The following is a 20826-nucleotide window of genomic DNA, read 5'->3' on the forward strand; positions in this document are numbered from 1 at the left end:
CACCGTACTGGCCTGAGTAGGAATTTTACAGAGATTTGAGGAGGCAGAGATTGAGGACTAAGAAATCATTGGAAATTTGACACAGCGGCGATATGATAAAGTTCTGGTGAAGAATCTAAGATTCAAAAATTTTGAGGATGTGAATTACAGAACTATCCAGAAGTGGTTGATTTTTTGGGGGCCAAGCATCAGGGGGATCGCTTATAAAAATCATATGTTCTCATTTTTTCTTTTTTTTTTCTTTAAGATGGAGTCTCGCTCCATCGCCCAGGCTGAAGTGCAGTGGCTGGATCTCGGCTCACTGCAAGCTCCGCCTCCCAAGTTCAAGCAATTCTCCTGTCTCAGCCTCCTGAGTAGCTGGGACTACAGGCACCTGCCACCACGCCCGGCTAATTTTTGCATTTTTAGTAGAGACAGGGTTTCACCTTGTTGGTAAGGCTGGTCTCGAACTCCTGACTTCAGGTTTTCCACCCGCCTCGGCCTCCCAAAGTGCTGGGATGACAGGCGTGAGCGACTGCCCCTGGCCCATATGTTCTAATATTCTAGGTTACAACGCTCTACGCTGCAATCTCTCCACCGTTACAGTTTAAAAACTAGAAGTCCCTACCACCCTCACCTACTGTGCGCGCGCGGCGCGCGGCGCTTCGGGCCTTGTAGTCTTGGACGGACACTCCCCCCCCCCACCCCCCCGCCGCCGCCGCCACGAGGCCCATGGTGCCGTGCGGCTGGTCGTCGCGCCTGCGCGGTGCGAGCGGCGGGCAGCGCAGAGTGCGAGGCTCTTTTGTTCGGCTGAGGGGAGGGCCGTTGGCCGGGGCCTGCGGTACGCCGCTTCAGTGAGGGACTCCACTGCGGCCACCCGGCTTGCTGCCTTCCTGGGCGCCACTCCCCCAGGCGACCCGACGCGACGCGCCAGTAGCGCAGCACCGATTCCTCTCGGGCTCTCGGGCGCTGCTCTGAGGTGAGGAGCCCGCTGGAGGCGGGAGAGCTGGGGGAGGGGGCGCGGCGGCGGCGGCGGCGGCGGGAGCCCTGCGTGAGGGGCCGCGCTTTCGAGGCGGAGGTTAGGAGCGGGGAGCGCGCCCGGATCCAGCGTCCTGCTTCTCCGCTTCCCGCGCTGAGCTCTTCGCCTGTCGCTGAGGCGTCGGTGCCAGCTGCGTGAAGGATGGAGAGGGCGGGGCGCGAATCCTGAGCCAGAGACTGAAGTGCTTGGGGGTGGGCCGAGCACTTAGGGGCCGCTCTTCGGGGCCCGGGTGGTCTGGAACAATGTTGCTTGGCTGGGCGGCTGCGGGATAGGGCGGAAGGGGACAGGCTTGAGGCTTGGATAGGCGTGAGGAGGCGCTGACGACCCCACGACCCGAGGTTTGTAACTGTATTCGGAGGACGCCGGGTCCGGCTGGGACTGCCAGAGGAACCTGGCTTTGCAGGACTACGGAGGAGTAACGTCGAGTGAATTGGAAGAGGGCCCTGGGCCGCACAAGGTGTGCTGATTGGAGGAGGAGATGTGTGGAATAAATTGGGAAAGGGGACACGGAGGGGGAGGGGCAGGCGTTTGCTGGGCCTGGCTCTGGAAGGGGAGGAGCTGTTAGGATAAGTAGGGCGGAGATCCCGAGAATATTTCTGTAAGGTATGTAAGAAAAAAGGGGAAAGCAGGCCGCCCTTGCATCCTGATGGGTCCTTACAGTGGGGAGGCTGTAAGAATAATGTGAGAAGGGAGGATGAATACGCTTTTTTCACTTTTCCAGGTTTCCTACTACCTTCACTCCATGATTCCTTTGGGGAGTTAAAAAAAGTCCAAGTGGAGTTCTTGCTTTGATTCAAAATTAGTTCCATACGTTTTTGTGTGGGATCGTAACTGGTCTCACAAAGGTTATGAAATTGTAAAAGTATGTAGATGAGTTAATAGTTAAGGAACGGCGTGAGGTAGTGAGAGATTGTGAGATCGTGTGAGGTGCGAGAAATTGGGAGACATAAGAAAATTATGTGAGATTGTGAGGTAGTATTTGTTTCGTGGGCCCTTCTGTTTTTAGCCAGCTTTTCCTTGTTGGAAAATTTGAATACAGAGTGAGCAATATTTTACCTCTTTTTTTTTTTTTTTGAGAAGAGTCTCCCTCTGTCGCCCAGGCTGGAGTACAGTGGTGCGATCTTGGCTCACTGCAGCTTCCACCTCCCGGGTTCATGCGATTCTCTTGCCTCAGCCTCCCGACTAGCTGGGATTACAGGCACACGCCACCACGCCCGGCTAATTTTTGTATTTTTAGTAGAGACGGGGTTTCACCGTATTGGTCACCCTGGTCTCGAACTCCTGACCTCGTGATCCTCCCGCCTCGGCCTCCCAAAGTGCTGGGATTATAGGCGTGAGCCACCGCGCCTGGCCATATTTTACCTCTTTTTCAAAGTTTCAAATGAGGGTTTTTCATAAATTGGTGTTACATTTAGACGTGTTGGTTTAACGCAATTGAGGTGGAATTTACAAAAAGTTCAGCTATAATCAGTTATATACTAGAACCTCTAGCCCAGGGTAAAGTAGCCTCCTCAATTGTGTTAAGAGTCACATCAGCAGTTTGGCAAGATTGTGAAAGGTCCAAGACTTTGGAATAGATTCAGGAATACAATGGGGAAATTAATGCCGGTGTTCCTCCCTAAGTGCCTTATAGACTTTTATATGAAAGTGGTGTGATTGAAAAGCACTTGTATTGAAACCGGTGGCACCTTAATGAAGCTTCGGGGGACTGGAGGACCTGAAGTCATTTACGGTTTTCCCTGTGGTGATATTTTTCTTCAGTGGCTGCTGTATCCTAAATTGTTTTTCATTAAAAAAATAAATAGTAGGGTCGGGCGCAGTGGCTCAAGCCTGCCATCCCAGCACTTTGGGAGTCTGAGGTGGGCGGATCACCTGAGGTCAGGAGTTCCAGACCAGCCTGGCCAACATGGTGAAACCCCGTCTCTACTAAAAATAGAAAAATTAGCACGGTGTGGTGGCGGGCGCCTGTAGTCCCAGCTACTTGGGAGGCTGAGGCAGGAGAACTGCTTGAACCCGAGATGGAGGTTGCAGTGAGCTGAGATTGGCGCCGCTGCCCTCCAGCCTGGGCAACAGAGAGAGACTCTGTCTCAAAAAAAAAGGCCGGACGCGGTGGCTCACGCCTGTAACCCCGTACTTTGGGAGGCTGAGGCGGGCGGATCATGAGGTCAAGAGATCGAGACCATCCTGGCCAACCAACATGGTGAAACCCCGTCTCTACTAAAAATACAAAATTAGCTGGGCCCAGTGGCGCATGCCTGTAGTCCCAGCTACTCAGGAGGCTGAGGCAGGAGAATCGCTTGAACCCTGGAGGCAGAGGTTGCAGTGAGCCGAGATCCGCGCCACTGCACTCCAGCCCGGGCAACAGAGGGAGACTCTGTCTCAAAAAAAAGAAAAGATAGATGATAGATAGATAGATGATGTGTGAAATAAATAGTTTTGAATGTAAATAGAAGCCTAGTGGTAAGTAAGTTACCCTGGTCTTCTGCATTTCTGAATACAAGATACCTATAACTTACAAACTATACCTCTAAAGAAAAATAGCACTCATTCTTGTGCCCATTTTAAGGACTAGGAAAATGTTTCTTTTTGTTGTTCACACCATTTGAAAATAATTCATTAAATTTTGGCATCCTCTAGTGGTTTATCTAGCAAAACCTCCCTTTTTAAAAAAAAAAATCCCATCTGCAGTGGTGTAAGAGATTTTGCATTAGATTTGGTAGATTTTCACTTCATAGGTTCTTTCCACGAAGAGTTTCTGGAGTAGAAGGCTAATTGCTAGTTTATGGGCTCCCATAAAATGGGGCTATACTGGCCCCGTCTCTACTAAAAATACAAAATTAGCTGGGTGTGGTGGTGCACACCTGTAATCCCAGCTACTTGGGAGGCTGAGGCAGGAGAATCGTTTGAACCCGGGAGGCGGAGGTTGCCATGAGCCGAGATCGCACTATTGCACTCCAGCCTGGGCAACAAGAGCAAAACTCTGTCTCAGAAAAAGAAAAATGAAAAAATGGGGCTGTACCTCTTGTTCATCAGTGCCTGGCACATAGTAGGCCGTTCAGATTGTTGATGAATGAATGATAAATAGGGGAGCTTTGAGATCCATTCTGAGAACTCTGTTAGCCAAATTAATGTGCATAGTAGTTTGCTTGTCCTGTATCTGTGACATTTGGCGGAGTTAAACTGTTGCTTTGCCATGTTTGTCTTAGCCTCAGTTAGTTTCTTTGTTTTGTTTGTTTGTTTGTTTTTTGTTTTTTTAAGACAGGGTGTCGCTCTGTTGCCAGGCTGGAGTGCAGTGGTGGCATCATGGCTCACTGAAGCCTCAACCTGCTGGACACAAGCAGTCCTCCCACCACAGCCTCTTGAGTAGCTAGGACTACAGTCTCATGCCACCATGCATGGCTTCTTTTTTGTAGGACAGTCTCTGTTGCCCAGAATGGTTAGCTTCAGTTTTGCACTTACTCTGGTACTAAATATAGAAAAGGTATACAGGCTGTGCAACTGGCCATTTTAAATACCTCAGTCCTCAGATTCTGGGTTTCGTCAGCAAGCAAATAGCTTGAATATATCTGTTTTAAAAGAATCTTGAAAAATCTTCTGTGTCCTTTGTATTGACCTGAACAATAATTTACCAGTAGCAATGTCTGTTGAAAAATTGAATAGCCTTTCCAAGGTTATTTGAAGTTACTCAGATATGGACAAAATTTAGATCTTGTCAGTATTTGCATAGAATAATTTGTATTAAATCTTTCCTGCCTTTAGCATTTATACTTTGATGACCAGAAGGGGGCGACCTAATTTGTCTGTGAAATTGTGCCTTTTAAAATAATAGTTGACACTTTGAGTGTGTAACAGAACTATGGTATTAATTTTTTTTTTTGAGACAGAGTCTCACTCTGTCACCAAAGCTGGAGTGCAGTGGCACGATCTCAGCTCACTGCAACCTCCGCCTCCCAGGTTCAAGCCATCCTCCTGCTTCAGCCTCCAGAGTAGCTGGGGCTACCAGGGGCCCCCCACAACGCCCGGCTAATTTTTGTATTTTTAGTAGAGATGGGGGTCTTGCCATGTTGGCCAGGCTGGTCTTGAACTCCTGACCTCGGGTGACCCACCCTCCTCGGCCACCCAAAGTGTTGGGATTACAGGCGTGAGCTACCGCGCCCAGCCTATAGTATTAACTTTTAACTGACAAGAATGGTGTATCCTTACGGGGTACAATGTGGTGGCTTTTTTTTTTTTTTTTTTTTTTTTTTTGAGACGGAGTTTCGCTCTTGTTGCCAAGGCTGGAGTGCAGTGGCGCAATCTCAGTTTACTGCAACCTCCGCCTCCTCGGTTCAAGTGATTCTCCTGCCTCAGGCCTCCTAAGTATCTGGAATTACAGGCGCCTGCCACCACGCCTGGCTAATTTTTTGTATTTTTTTAGTAGAGATGGGGTTTCATCATGTTGGCCAAGTTGGTCTTGAACTCCTGACCTCAGGTGATCCACCCTCCTTGGCCTCCAAAGTGCAGAGATTACAGGCATGAGCCACCATACCCAGCTTATGGTGGGGTTTTTTGAACTTTTATTTTTCTCACATAAATAGAGGCAGGGACTCACCATGTTGCCCAGGCTAGTTTCGAACTCCTGGCCTCAAGTAATCTTCCCACCTAACCCTCCCAAAGTACTGGGATTACAGACATGAGCCACTGCACCTGGCCCACTGTGGTGGTTTTTGTTTTTCTTTTTTTTTTTTTAGACAAGTCTTGCTCTGTCACCCAGGCTGGAGTGCAGTGGTACACTCCACTCGGCTCACTGCAGCTTCCACCTCCCAGGTTCAAGTGATTCTCTTGCCTCAGCCTCCTGAGTAGCTAGGAATACAGGCGCACACCACCATGCCCAGCTAACTTTTTTTGTATTTTTAGTAGAGATGAGGTCTCACCATGTTGGCCAGGCTGGTCTTGAAATCATGACCTCAAGTGATCCACCCACCTCAGCCTCTCAAAGTGCTGGGATTGCAGGTGTGAGCCACCATGCCTGGCCACCGTGGTGTTTTGATACATTTCCAGTGTAGTCATAATTGTGGTCTAGCTTTCTAACCACTTTTATTTTATCTTAAATTCACCTTTGAAAGATTGTTTGAAGTATCTCTGTGTCCATATTAACATTTGTAGACTCTTGTGGCCTTTCAGCCCAAAAATCCGTGTCAAAATATCCATGTCAACATACTCAAAGGGGTTTTCCAAGTTTCAGAACACATCTCAGATAAAATTCAAAATGTATTCACACACCAGCATTCTAGCCTTAGATCCTCTGGATTTCAAGGGCTGGTGTTCCTTTAAAAATGAAACTCTTGACTGGGCGTGATGGCTCACGCCTATAATACCAGCACTATGGGAGGCCTAGGTGGGTGGATCACCTCAGGTGGGAATTGAAGACCAGCCTGACCAACATGGAGAAACTCCATCTCTACTAAAAATACACAATTAGCTGGGCGTGGTGGCACATGCCTGTAATCCCAGTGACTCGGGAGGCTGAGGCAGGAGAACTGCTTGAACCTGGGAGGTGGAGGTTGCAGGGACCCGAGATTGCACCACCGTACTCTAGCCTGGGTGAAAGAGCAAGACTCCGTCTCCAAAAAAGAGAAACTCCTGCTAACTGTGTGTGTGGCATAAGTTCTTGTTTTCTGCTTAGTCAAGTTTTCCATCTGGAAAGCATTTGCTTCGCAAACAGCCACAGCTTACAGACTAAAAGCAGTTTAGAAACAAGACTACCACCTGAATATACTACACATGCCTTCACCTGCCTTTTGATGATTGGTATGTAGTTGCTGATTCTTTCAACAAAAGGTACTTCTTTCTTGTTTTCTCTTTAAGGCTTATGGATCAGATTTATCTTGCTGCTTATTCCCTTAAAAGCTTATAGCTTTGGAATTCTATTCCCTGATGCTTCTGAGACAATCATCCTTTTTTTTTTTTGAGAAGGAGTTTTGTTCTTGTTGCCCAGGCTGGAGTGCAATGGTGCAATCTCGGCTCACCGCAATCTCAGCCTCCTGGGTTCAAGTGATTTTCCTGCCTCAGCCTCCCAAGTAGCTGGGATTACAGGCATGCACCACCATGCCCGGCTAATTTTGCATTTTTAGTAGAGATGGGGTTTCTCCATGTTGGTCAGGCTGGTCTCGAACTCCCGACCTCAGGAGATCTGCCCGCCTTAGCCTCCCAAAGTGCTGGGATTACAGGCATGAGCCACCGTGCCTCACCTGAGACATCCATCTTTATTGTCCATATAGGGTTCAACAACTTGTTCAGGTTCCAGACCTACCTTTAATTGTGTGTGCAAGTAAAAATAGAAACAAAATGCTTTGGGAACCCCAAAGAAAAGAGAAATATTATTTAGCTAGGTTGGGTAGGCTTCATGGAGAAAGTAGCATTTTTAAGCTGGGTCTTGAAGAATGGATAGGATTTTGACTGTTGGCCCTGTACAGGAGCACAACACTTTTTTTTTTTTTTTTTTTTTTTGAGGCAGTCTTGCTCTGTCACTGAGGCTGGAGTGCAGTGTCAAGATCTTGGCTCACTGCAACCTCTGCCTGCCTGGTTCAAGTAATTCTTGTGCCCCACCCTCCCAAGTAGCTGGGATTACAGGCATGCACCACCACACCTGGCTAATTTTTGTATTTTTAGTAGACATGGGGTTTCACCATGTTGGCCAGGCTGGTCTTGAACTCCAGGCCTGAAGTGATCCACCCGCCTCGACTTCTCAAAGTACTGATTTATAGGTGTGAGCCACCAAGCCCAGTCAGGAGCACACTTTTTTTTTTTTTTTTTTTTTTTTCCTTTGAGACAGAGTCTTGGTCCGTCACCCAGGCTGGAGTGCAGTGGTGTGATCTCAGCTCACTGCATCCTAACCCCGTTTTCTGGATTCAAGCAATTGTCGTGCCTCAGCTTCTTGAGTAGCTGGGACTACAGCTGTGCCATGCTGGCTAATTTTTTTTTTGTATTTTTAGTAGACACGGGGTTTCACCATGTTGCTGGGCTGGTCTCAAACTCCTAGCCTGAAGCGATCCACCCACCTCGGCCTCCCAAAGTGCTGAGATGACAGGTGTGGGCCACAGAGCCCAACCAACACTTTTTTTTTTTTTTTTTTGGAGACAGAGTCTTGTCCTGTATCCCAGGCTGGAGTGCAGTGGCGCAGTCTCGGTTCACTGCAGCCTTCACCTCCCAGGTTCAAGGAATTCTCCTGCTTTAGCCTCCTGAGTATCTGGGATTACAGGCGTGTGCCACCACACCTGGCTGATTTTTGTATTTTTACTAGAGTTGGGGTTTCACCATCTTAGCCAGCCTGGTCTCAAACTCCTGACCTCAAGTGATCCACCTGCCTTGGCCTCCCAATGTGCTGGGATTACAAGCACGAGCCACTGCGCCCTACCAAGCCCACACTTCTTTTTTTTTTTTTGAGACGGAGTTTCACTCTTGATGCCCAGGCTGGAGTGCAGTGGCACAATCTTGGCGCACCGCAACTTCCGCCTCCCAGGTTCAAGTGATTCTCCTGCCTCAGCCTCTGGAGTAGCTGGGATTACAGGCATGCGCCACCACACCCAGCTCATTTTGTATTTTTAGTAGAGATGGGGTCATGTTGGTCAGGCTGGTCTCGAACTCCCAACCTCAATTCGCCTGCCTCAGCCTCCCAAAGTGCTGGGATTACAGGCGTGAGTCACCATGCCAGGCCTAAGCCCACACTTCTTAATACTAATAGATGAGCAAAGCTATGGAGGAAACATAGGATATGTTCAGGTTATGGCCAGGTTATAGTCTTTGACAGGAATGTAGATTTTGTGAGGGAAGAAGGGACATAATTAGTCTGGAATAGGAACCGAAGAATGTAAGTGTTACACTGAGGACTTTGGCCTTTGTTTTAAATGGGAGGAAACCTTGTAGAAAATATTTCCTATTCAGTCAGCTGCAGCCCAAACTGGTTTATATGTGTCACACTGCCTTTGTTTACAACAGTTCCTGAAGCCAAATTGCCCTACCAGTACACCTTTTCAAATGCTAGTAAAGCCTGGTTTCAAACTCAGCTTTTCAAAATGTTTCCTGATGCCCTCGCCAGTTCTTCCTCCAATCTCCTATAGTGTGTTTATGGCTACTTTTTATTGCTTATACTGCTTTTGGTAATTATGTATGCTTGCCATTTCGGACTCTTACTTGAACTTGCATTGTTTACCTTTTTGTATTTTTTTTTTCCGAGACCTGTTCTCTGCGTCTTTTTTTTTTTTTTTTTTTTAATTTTATTTTTGAGACAGAGTCTTGCTCTGTTGCCCAGGCTGGAATGCAGTGTCGTGATCTGGCCTCACTGCAACCTCTGCCTCCCGGGTTCAAGCAGTTCTCCCTGCCTTAGCCTCCCAAGTAGTTGGGTAGCTGGGATTACAGGCGCCTTCCATCATGCCCAGCTAATTTGTTTCTTTCTTTTCTTTCCTTTTTTTTTTTTTTTTTTTTTTGAAACAGAGTTTTGCTCTTGCTGCCCAGGCTGGAGTGCAATGCTGTGATCTCAGCTCACTGCAACCTCTGCCTCCTGGGTTCAAGCGATTCTCCTGCCTCAGCCTCCCGAGTAGCTGGGATTACAGGCATGCGCCACCACGTCCAGCTCATTTTGTATTTTTAGTAGAGACTGGGTTTCTCCATGTTGGTCAGGCTGGTCTTGAACTCCTGACCTCAGGTCATCTGCCCACCTCGGCCTCCCAAAGTGCTGGGATTACAGGCCTGAGCCACCACGCCCGGCCTAATTAATTAATCTTTTAGAGATAGAGTCTCACGGCTGGGCGCGGTGGCTGACACCTGCAATCTCAGCACTTTGGGAGTCTGAGGTAGGTGGATCACGAGGTCAGGAGTTCAAGACCAGCCTGGCAAAGATGGTGAAACCTTGTCTCTACTAAAAATAGAAAAATTAGCCAGGCGCAGTGGCGGGCGCCTGTAATCCCAGTTACTCGGGAGGCTGAGGCAGGAGAATCGCTTGAACCCGGGAGGTGGAGGTTGTGAGCCAAGATAGCTGCACTCTAACCTGGGCAACAGAGCAAGACTCCCTCTCAAAAAAAAAAAAGAGAGAGAGATGGAGTCTCGCTATGTTGCCCAGGCTGGTCTGAAACTCATGGCCTCAACCACCCCACAACCCTTGCCTTGGCCTTCTAAACTGCTGGGATTACAGGTGTAAGCCACAGTGCCTTGCTAATTTTTTTTTTTTTTAATAGATAGTATTAAAAGCTAGAAGATCTGGTCGGGCATGGTGGCTCACACCTGTAATCCCAGCACTTTGGGAGGCCGAGGCAGGCAGATTACCCGAGGTCAGGAGTTCGAGACCAGCCTGACCAACATGGAGAAACCCCGTCTCTACTAAAAATACAAACGTAGCTGGGCATGGTGGCGCATGCCTGTAATCCCAGCCACTCGGGAGGCTGAGGCAGGAGAATCACTTGAACCCGGGAGGCGAAGGTTGCGGTGAGTCACGATGGCGCCATTGTATTCCAGCCTGGGCGACAAGAGTGAAACTCTGTCTCAAAAAAAAAAAAAAAAAAGATCTGGCTGGGCATGGTGGCTCACGCCTGTAACCTGAGTACTTTGAGTGGTCGAGGTGAGTGGATCACCTGAGGTCAGGAGTTCAAGAGCAGCTTGGCCAACATGGTAAAACCCCGTCTCTACTAAAAATTAAAAAATTAGCTGGGCATGGTGGCGCGTGCTTGTAATTCCAGCTATTTGGTGGGGCTGAGACAGGAGAAGCACTTGAACCCTGGAGGCAGAAGTTGCGGTGAGCCAAGATCGTGCCCCCGCACTCTAGCCTGGGCAACAGAGTGAGACTCTGTCTCAAAAAAAAAAAAAAAAAAAAAGTTGGGCATGGTGGCAGGCACCTGTAATCCCACCTACTTGGGAGGCTGAGGCAGGAGAATCGGTTGAACCCCAGAGGCAGAGTTCTAAAGTGAGCTGAGATCACACCACTTCACTCCTGCCTGGGCAACAAGAGTAAAACTCCATCTTAAAAAAAAAAAAAAAAAAAGCTAGAAGATCTGCAGTTATGAACTTTGATAGCCATTAACTGACTAGATCTTCAGCCTAAACTGGGGTTAAAAGAGGGGGAAAGAAAATGGAATGGTAAAAAGAACTAGATGGAAAAAGGAATGAAGTAAGAAGTGATATGCAAAATAATTGTCATCTTCTTCCTGCCTCCCATTCCCTCAGTCTAGTCAAGGTCTTTCCACCTGGCCATGTTTCTTTTCTTCAGATAAAGCAAGCTCATTCTCACCTTAGGACTTTCAAACCACCTATTCCCTAAACGTGGAGTGCTTTTCTTATTTTGGCTGAGTTGTCTCCTTGTAGTTCGGGTTTCTGTTTAAATGTTATTCTAAAGAGATTTGCTTTGTAACATTTATCAGTAATATTTTCTTGTTTATTGTCTGTGCCATGCTTTGCAAACACATGTGTGCACACACTCAATAGTTCTCACTCACTTGTCTGCACTAGAATAATAAGGTCTAAGAGATCAAGGATTTTGTCTGTCTTGTCTACCCCATTTTTCCAGCACCTCACACATAATAGGTGCCCAGTAGATAACTGTTAGATGAATGAATACAACAGGAGCGTGTTCATACAGAGTTAACCCAGTCTGGGACTCCAGGGAAGGCATTCTAAGGAAGTGACATTTAAGCTAAGGAAATTGGTTAAGTGAAAAGTTGGGCAAAGCGCAAGGTAATTATGATTGATAGGTGTAGGTGCAGGGACCTTCAGCTCAAATGCCCACAGATAATGATGTGAAGAGATGGATTTTCATTTTGAAATCACTGGCTAGTGTTGAAAATGAATTGGATCAGGAGTTATCCATTGCAAGAGATGATGGTGGCTTGGAATAGAGCAGCAGCAGTGGGGCTAGAAAAAAGTATGAATTGGAAGATATTTAAGATATAAAATTACCAGGATTTAGTGAGAGACTGGATATGGAGGATGAGGAATCAGAGCTGATTCCCATATTTTTGTCTTGAGTGCAGCAAAAGCTATATGAATTCTTAGACTGTTTATTTAATTGGGTGATTGGCTAGAAAAAAATATATACATGTAAATAAAAACTGAGGTTGAAATCACAACCTCCAAAGTTTCTTATGGAACTTTACTGTGTGGATTACCAAAACTGATTTTTGTACTTACAAAGGTCATCAGAAATCTTAAAATTTTTGTCACAAATAGCCAGGTACGGTGACTTGTGCCTGTAATCCCAGCACTTTGGGAGGCTGAGGTGGGCGGATCATGAGGTCAAGAGATCAAGACCATCCTGGCCAACATGATGAAACCCCATCTCTACTAAAAATACAAAAATTAGCCGGGTGTGGTGGTGCACGCCCTGGAAGGCTGAGGCAGGAGAATTGCTTGAACCCAGGAGGCGGAGGTTGCAGTGAGCCGAGATCATGCCACTGCACTCCAGCCTGGGTGACAGAGCCAGACTCCGTCTCAAAAAAAAAAAGTCACAAATTTCGTTAAAATTTTGTTTGTATCCAGAATTTACTTCCTTCCTTTACTCCTTGGAAGGTAAATTCCTTTTGCCATTTATTTATTTATTTAGAGACAGAGTTTCACTCTTGTTGCCCAGGCTAGAGTGCAGTGGCACGATCTCAGTCCACTACAACCTCCACCTCTCTGGTTCAAGTGATTCTCCTGCCTCAGCCTCCCGAGTAGCTGGGATTACAGATATGTGCCACCACGCCCAGCTAATTTTGTATTTTTAGTAGAGATGGGATTTCACCATGTTGGTCAAGCTGGTTTCAAACTCTTGACCTCAGGTGGTCCGCCCATCTCAGCCTCCCAAAGTGTTGGGTGTTGGGATTACAGGCGTGAGCCACCGTGCCCGGCCTCCTTTTGCCATTTATTACACAAACTTTGTGACTATTCTCCTCCCTGGGCCAGATAAATGGAAAAGCACAAGAAATTCCTGTGTTTTTGGTATATGTAATGTGATTTCTGTTTCTGGCAGCTCTTCTGTCTCAGTCCTCCAGAAATAAGATCTTGGTTTCTCTGTTTTGTAGTTCTTGGTTCATTCATAGTAGCCATATCTGGGTTCTTCTTGAGTGTTTTCTGGAACTGCTCTGCTGTTTGGAGAAACCAAGTCATGAATTTCAGCCAGATCTGTAGGACAAAAATGTTGTTTTCTCATTGAGTTTTCTCAGTGCACTGGGTTTCAGAGAGCTATCTCTGAATATATACTGCTCAAGCAGTGTATAATGAAGAAGTAGAGTGTATGTGCAAATATATAAATAGATAATTAATGCCAGGGGTCATAAAAGCTAACCTCTCAGGGCCGGGCATGGTGGCTCACGCCTGTAATTCCAGCACTTTGGGAGGCCGAGGCGGGTGGATCATGAGGTCAGGAGATTGAGAGCATCCTGGCTAACACAGTGAAACCCTGCCTCTACTAAAAATACAAAAAAATTAGCCAGGCGTGGTGGCTGGTGCCTGTAGTCCCAGCTACTTGGGAGGCTGAGGCAGAAGAATGGTGTGAACCTGGGAGGCAGAGCTTACAGTGAGCCAAGATCGCACCACTGGACCCCATCCTGGGCGACAAAGCGAGACTCTGTCTCAAAAAAAAAAGAAAGAAAACAAGCTAACCTCTCAGTTATCCCATGAGGGTCATTAAGTCTGTTGTACAGATGAAGAAACTGAGTTATATAGTAACTATATGTGACTACCTATAAACATAAAGTTGAGAGGTCAGAGAAGTGAAAGATATTAGGGGCCAAGGCTTGGAATCGTGACAGTTGTGTTTTGCTTATTGTCCTGGTGTTTGGTTAAACAGGTCTTCACTGAGAAGCAGATCACACAGGAACCCTAATCATGCTTCTGGTGCTCCTGTTACCTTTCTTCTGGTGAAAGGGACACTGAGGATCTTTTAAGCAGTGCTCTTCCAGTTTCGTTGCTGTACAACAAAGGTCTAGACTGGATGGTGTTGAATATGATATAGAGGAGGTTTTGTTTTCAAGCACATCAGTTGTTACTTCCCTTACTGCTTCATCGTTATTCTAAATGTGATGGAGAAAATAAAATGTTCACCGGCATTCTAGTGAACTATGAGAACTGATTTTTTTTTTTCTTTTTGAGACAGAGTTTTACTCTTGTTGCCCAGGCTGGAGTGCAATGGCACGATCTCGGCTCACTGCAACCTCTGCCTCCCAGGTTCAAGCGATTACCTCAGCCTCCTGAGTAGCTGGGATTACAGGCATGTGCTACCACGCCCGGCTAATTTTGTGTTTTTAGTAGAGACGAGATTTCTCCATGTTGGTCAGGCTGGTCTTGAACTCCCAACCTCAGGTGATACGCCCACCTCGGCCTCCCAAAGTGCTGGGATTACAGGCCTGAGCCACTGCGCTGGGCCCCGAGAACTGATTTATGTCTGCAGTAATGTGTGTAATTTCACTTGAGGAATATGGTTTTTGCCAATCCTCTTACAGCAGTAGCTTTTATCCAAGAATGTTCATCAAAATCACCTGTGGAGCTTTGAAAGCTGCAGATGCCTGGCCGGGTGCGGTGGCTCACGCCTGTAATTCCAGCACTGTTGGAGGCCGAGATGGGCGGATCACGAGGTCAGGAGATAGAGACCATCCTGGCTAACACAGTGAAACCCTGTCTCTACTAAAAATACAAAAAAATTAGCCGGGTGTGGCGGCAGGCGCATGTAGTCCCAGCTACTGGGGAGGCTGAGGCAGGAGAATGGCATGAACCTGGGAGGTGGAGCTTTCAGTGAGCCGAGATCACGCCACTGCACTCCAGCCTGGGCGACTGAGTGAGACTCTGTCTCAAAAAAAAAAAAAGAAAGATGCAGATGCCAGCTTTTAAAATTGAGCTATGAATTAATTACTCTTGATTCAGATTTACACTGTTCCTGGATTCTTTGGGACACTATAAACAAGTTTTGGGGTTTTTTTGTTTTGCTTTGTGTTTTATTGAGACAGTCTTGCTGTGTCGCCCAGGCTGGAGTGTAGTGGCGCGATTTTGGCTCACTGCCAATGTCAAAACAGCATCGCTTCATAATAATAAAAAAAGGAAACCATACAGTGGAATACTATGGCAGCTGTTAGGGATGGAGATCTTCATGGAATAATGTCAAAGATGACATTGCATTGTATAAAATGGTAAACTGGTGCTTGCTTAGGCAGCACATATACTAAAATTGGAATGATACAGAGAAGATTAGCATGGCCCCTATGCAAGGACAACACGCAAATTCGTGAAGCAGTCCATATTTTTAAGTATTTAAAAAAAAATTCAAAAGTAAAAAATTTTTATCTATCTATTTATTTATTTATTTATTTATTTCAAGATGGAGTCTCGCTTTGTTGCCCAGGCTGGAGTGCAGTGGCGTGATCTTGGCTCACTGCAACATCCGCCTCCCGGGTTCAAGCGATTTTCCTGCCTCAGCCTCTTGAGTAGCTGGGATTACAGGCATGCGCCACCACGCCCGGCTAATTTTTGTATTTTTAGTAGAGATGGGGTTTCACCATGTTGGTCAGGCTGGTCTCGAACTCCTGACCTCGTGATCTACCCACCTCGACCTCCCAAAGTGCTGGGATTATAGGCGTGAGCCACTGCACCTGGCAACAAGAAAAAAAAATTTTTTTTTTGTTTTTTCGGACGGAGTCTCACACTGTCGCCCAGGCTGGAGTGCAGTGGCGTGATCTTGGCACACTGTAACCTCCACCTCCCAGGTTGTAGCAATTCTTCTGCCTCTGCTTCCCAAGTAGCTAGGATTGCAGGCGCCTGCCACCACGCCCAAGTAATTTTTTGTATTTTTAGTAGAGATGGAGTTTCACTATGTTGGGCAGGCTGGTCTCAAACTCCTGACCTTGTGATCTGCCCGCCTTGGCCTTCCAAAGTGCTGGGATTACAGGCGTGAGCCACTGCGCCTGGCCACATTATATATTTTTGTAATTGAATGTTCATATATGATTTTAATTAGAAAAAATTAAAATACTGCTTTAAAAACACCACTTCCTGATGTATTTGCTGTGGAGTGGGGTCTAGGCACCTGTATTTCTTCTTTTTTCTTTTTTTTTTTTTTGAGACTGAGTCTCACTGTTGCCAGGCTCTGGAGTGCAGTGGTACAATCTCAGCTCACTGCAACCTCCAATTCCCCGGTTCAAGTGATTCTCCTGCCTCAGCCTCCCGAATAGCTAGGACTACATGCGTGTGCCACTATGCCCGGCCAATTTTTGTGTTTTTACTAGAGACAGGGTTTCGCCATGTTGGCCAGGATGGTCTTGATCTCATGACCTCGTGATCTGCCTGCCTTGACCTCCCAAAGTGTTGGGGTTACAGGCGTGAGCCACTGCGCCCAGCCTTTTTCTAAATTTTTTTTGAGATGGAGTCTCACTCTATTGCCCAGGCTGGAGTGCAATGGCATGATCTTGGCTTACTGCAACCTCCGCCTCCTGGGTTCAAGCTATTCTCCTGCCTCAGCCTCCTAAGTAGCTGGGATTACAGGTGCACACCACCACACCTAGCTAATTTTTGTATTTTTAGTAGAGACTGGGGTTTCATCATGTTGGCCAGGCTGATCTCAACTCCTGACCTCGTGATCCACCCACCTCGCCTCCCAAAGTGCTGGGATTACAGGCGTGAGCTATCACACCCAGGCAGGCATCTATATTTCTAAACTCCATAGGTGATTCTGGTTCTCATAGAGGTGAAGGTTCTTGACTCAGAGTTTGCTTTCCTCTGAATTCTTTTTTTTTTTTTGAGATGGAGTCTTACTCTGTTGCCCAGGCTAGAGTGCAGTGATGCGATCTGGGCTCACTGCAACCTCTGCTTCCCAGGTTCAACTGATTCTCCTGCCTCAGCCTCCTGAGTAGCTGGGACTACAGGCGCCTGCCACCACGCCTAGCTAATTTTTTGTGTTTTTAGTAGAGATGGGGTTTCACCATGTTAGCCAGGATGGTCTCGATCTCCTGACCTCATGATCTGCCCACCTCGGCCTCCCAAAGTGCTGGAATTACAGGCGTGAGCCACTGCGCCCGGCCATTTGTATTTATTTATTGTTTTTTTCTTTTTCTTTTTTTTTTTTTTTTTTTTTTGAGAGGGAGTCTCACTCTATAGCCCAGGCTGGAGTGCAGTTGTGTGATCTAGGCTCACTGCAGCCTCCGCCTTCTGGGTTGAAGTCAAGTGATTCTCCTGCTTCAGGCTCCCAAGTAGCTGCGATTACAGATGTGCACCACCATGCCCAGCTAATTTTTGTATTTTTTAGTAGAGACAGGGTTTCACCATGTTGGCCAGGCTGGTCTCAAACTCCTGATCTCAGGTAATTCTGCTGCCTCAGCCTCCCAAAGTGCTGGGATTATAGGCGTGAGCCATCATGCCCAGCCCTGACCAACATTTTAAATGCCTCACCTTGGCATTTAGCTAGAAACCCTACTGGTTTAGTTTCTTAGGTCTGTAGGTGTTACCATGGCCTCACATTTATAATTTGGTTTTTCAAACTGGCAAGAAATCAGAATCATGGAAGTTCCTAGCATAGCACTTCATAGTTCATGTTTATGGTGGCAGCCAAGAGCTGTGGCCATACTGGCTTCTTGAAGCCTTTTCGTACCCTTTCACAGTACAAACTATTTCAAAACAAAATGAAATGCCTAAGCTTGTGTCTGTTATGTTACTGTCTTCTGCAGTCAAGTAGCATTGTTGCTTCTTTACATTTTCTAGCTCCTCAGTGCAGGAGTGGAGGGTGGGTGAGGAAAATCACAACAGTACTCTTTCCTTAAAATTGAGCTATGAATTAATTATAATTACTCTTGATTCAGATTTACACTGTTCCTGGATTCCTTGGGACACTGTAAACAAGTTTTGGGTTTGTTTTGTTTTGTTTTGTTTTTTATTGAGACAGAGTCTTGCTGTGTCACCCAGGCTGGAGTGCAGTGGCGCGATTTTGGCTCACTGCCAATGTCTGCCGCCTGAGTTCAAGCAATTCTCATGCTTGACATGACAATGAATACCTTCATATTACAGAAACCAATTAAAAATCATTGTTTTTTTTTTTTTTAACAGAGCCATACCTTTCAAGGTCTTTTCTGAGAAAAATCATTACTGGTCACTTTCTTATTTACCAATGACAAATTGTAGGGAGGAGTCATCTTAAGAGACCCCTGTGTCCTTTCCTTATACAGGCTGGAGGGATGTTACCCTGTAGGTTTGTTGCTAGTTTTATGTGTTCAACAGGGCATTTAGCCTAGCCTTGCTAGATGGCCTTACTGAAGTGCAATGCTTTGTTTAATTGTGTGACCTTAGGTGATCTATTTCATCTAAATTTGGTCTATTTGTGAGGTAGAGATAACATCTGAATGGCTTATCTCACAGGATGGTTTTGAAGATTAAATGAGATAATGTGGTAGCACTTTGTAAACTGTAAAGTATAATGCAAATGTAAAGTATTTTTCTAGGAATCTTCAAATGTAGCAGACTCAGCAAATGTTTAGGTAAAAATTATGGCAATGCTAGATTTCTTTGTTTACAATATTGTGATATAAACCATACGAGTTGGCTAAGTAGGACAACTGAGGATCTCAAACTGAGGTTTGAGTACATACTGTAAAACCATAATCCCGCATTTGTAGTCCAGTCAACTCAGTTACTAGCTTCAACTAGTAACTCTTGGGAGTATTTTTTTTTTTTTTTTTTTTTTGAGACGTATCTGGCTCTGTCACCCAGGCTGGAGTGCAGTGGCGCAATCTCAGCTCACTGCAAGCTCCGTCTCCTGGGTTCACACCATTCTCCTGCCTCAGCCTCCCAAGTAGCTGGGACTACAGGCGCCCGCCATCACGCCCGGCTAATTTTTTGTACATTTAGTAGAGACAGGGTTTCACCATGTTAGCCAGGATGGTCTCAATCTCCTGACCTCATGATCCACCCGCCTCGGCCTCCCAAAGTGCTGGGATTACAGGCGTGAGCCACCATGCCCGGCCGGGAGTATTGTAAATAATAAATGAGTAGGCAGGGCGCCGTGGTTCATGCCTGTAATCCCAACACTTGGGGAGGCCAAAGTGAGAGAATTGTGTGAGGCCAGGAGTTTAATAGAAGCCTGGGGCCCGGCACAGTGGCTCACGCCTGTTATTCCAGCACTTTGGGAGGCTGAGGCGGGTGGATCACGAGGTCAGGAGTTCGAGACCAGCCTGACCAACATGGTGACCTGTCTCTACTAAAAATATAAAAATTAGCTGGGTGTGGTGGCACGCGCCTGTAATCCCAGCTACTCAGGAGGCTGAGGCAGGAGAATCGCTTGAACTCGGGAGGCGGAGGTTGCAGTGAGCTGAGATCGCACCACTGCACTCCAGCCTGAGCGACAGAGCAAGACTCTGTCTCAAAAAAAAAAAAAAAGAGAGAAGCCTGAACACCTTGTCTCCACAAGAAAAAATCGAAAAAATTAGCCAGGTTTGGTGGTACAAGCCTGTAGTCCCAGCTACTCGGGAGGATGGCTTGAGCCCAGGAGATCGAGGCTGCAGTGAGTTATGATCAGGCCACCATACTGGGCAACAGAGCGACACCCTGTGTCTAAACAAAATTTTTTAAATAAATGAGTAAAGTGTTTGTAATAGTATCTGGCATGTAATAAGCACTCACTATTATTAGATACTTCAGTGAAACTTCGCAGATAAACATGGCTGTTTGAACCACATGGTTCTACTCCTTTTGAAAATCTCACACAAGTAATGGTCAAAGGATTTTTTTTTTTTTGGGCAGATGGAGTTTCGCTTTTGTCGCCCAGGCTGGAGTGTAATGGCGCAATCTCGGCTCACTGTAACCTCTGCCTCCCAGGTTCCAACGATTCTCCTGCCTCAGCCTTCCAAGTAGCTGGGATTACAGGCGCCCACCACCACACCCAGCTAATTATTTGGATTTTTAGCAGAGACAGGGTTATCACCATGTTGGTCAGGCTGGTCTCAAACTCCTGACCTCAAGTGATCCACTCACCTCAGCCTCCCAAATTACTGGGATTACAGGCATTGAGCCACCACGCTACCTGGCCAATAAGAAGATTTTTAAAGAGACAAGAAAAATAGGAAAAAGACAAGTAGAGATGTCAGAAAACAGCCGGAAAACTAGTTACTGACCAGAAAAAGCTAAAAATTAAGTAGGACTGGATTTAGGAAGAGCCAAGAAGGTACAACAAACCAGTTTGTGTCACAGGATTCTGGAAAGGCCACTAGGTACCTCTGACAATAGGGGTGCAGGTGGAATTTAGAAAGTGGTAATTGACCAGGTATGATGGCTTACACATGTAATCCCAGCACTTTGGGAGGCTGAGGCGGGAGGATCACTTGAGTCCAGGAGTTCAAGAACAGCCTGGGTGACATAGTGAAACCCTGTCTTTAAAAAATAAATAAATAAATAAATAAAAATTAGGCCAGGTGCGGTGGCTCATGCCTGTAATGCCAGCACTTTGGGAGGCTGAGGCGGGCAGAACACCTGAGGTTGGGAGTTCAAGACCAGCCTGACCAACATGGAGAAACTCTGTCTCTACTAAAAATACAAAATTAGCTGGGCATGGTGGTACATGCCTGTAATCCCAGCTACTTGGGAGGCTGAGGCAGGAGAATTGCTTGAACCCGGGAGGCAGAGGTGGTAGTGAGCTGAGATCACGTTGTTGCACTCCAGCCTGGGTGACAAGAGCGAAAGTCCGTCTCAAAAAAAAAAAAAAGACAATTGTGTCATTAAAACAAAATGAAATTACCTGGCACAGTGGCTCACGCCTGTAATCCCAGCACTTTGGGAGGCTGAGGTGGGCAGATTACTTGAGGTCAAGCGTTTGAGACCAGCCTGGCCAACATGGT

At 46.6% G+C, this 20826-nt stretch overlaps 1 protein-coding gene and 1 non-coding gene across 3 annotated transcripts in view; both read left to right on the forward strand.

Annotated features, from left to right (window-relative positions):
* The first annotated feature begins 620 nt into the window (after window positions 1–620).
* The window catches only part of CBX1 (chromobox 1), a 33256-nt gene continuing 13050 nt past the window's right edge, over window positions 621–20826 (forward strand). The window contains exon 1 of one of the 2 annotated variants that reach the window (XM_054456018.2): window positions 621–958. The gene's annotated coding sequence lies outside the window, so the exon portion shown is untranslated. Of the gene's footprint in view, window positions 959–979; window positions 1476–20826 lie in introns of those variants that run through there. The other variant, XM_054456019.2, reaches the window with a different exon arrangement.
* Window positions 15153–15259, forward strand: LOC129018432 (U6 spliceosomal RNA). The gene has a single exon (XR_008495263.1). It is a non-coding gene; the product is annotated as a U6 spliceosomal RNA (small nuclear RNA).

Source organism: Pongo pygmaeus, chromosome 19, assembly GCF_028885625.2.
Source record: "Pongo pygmaeus isolate AG05252 chromosome 19, NHGRI_mPonPyg2-v2.0_pri, whole genome shotgun sequence".
Taxonomy (NCBI): Eukaryota; Metazoa; Chordata; class Mammalia; order Primates; family Hominidae; genus Pongo; species Pongo pygmaeus.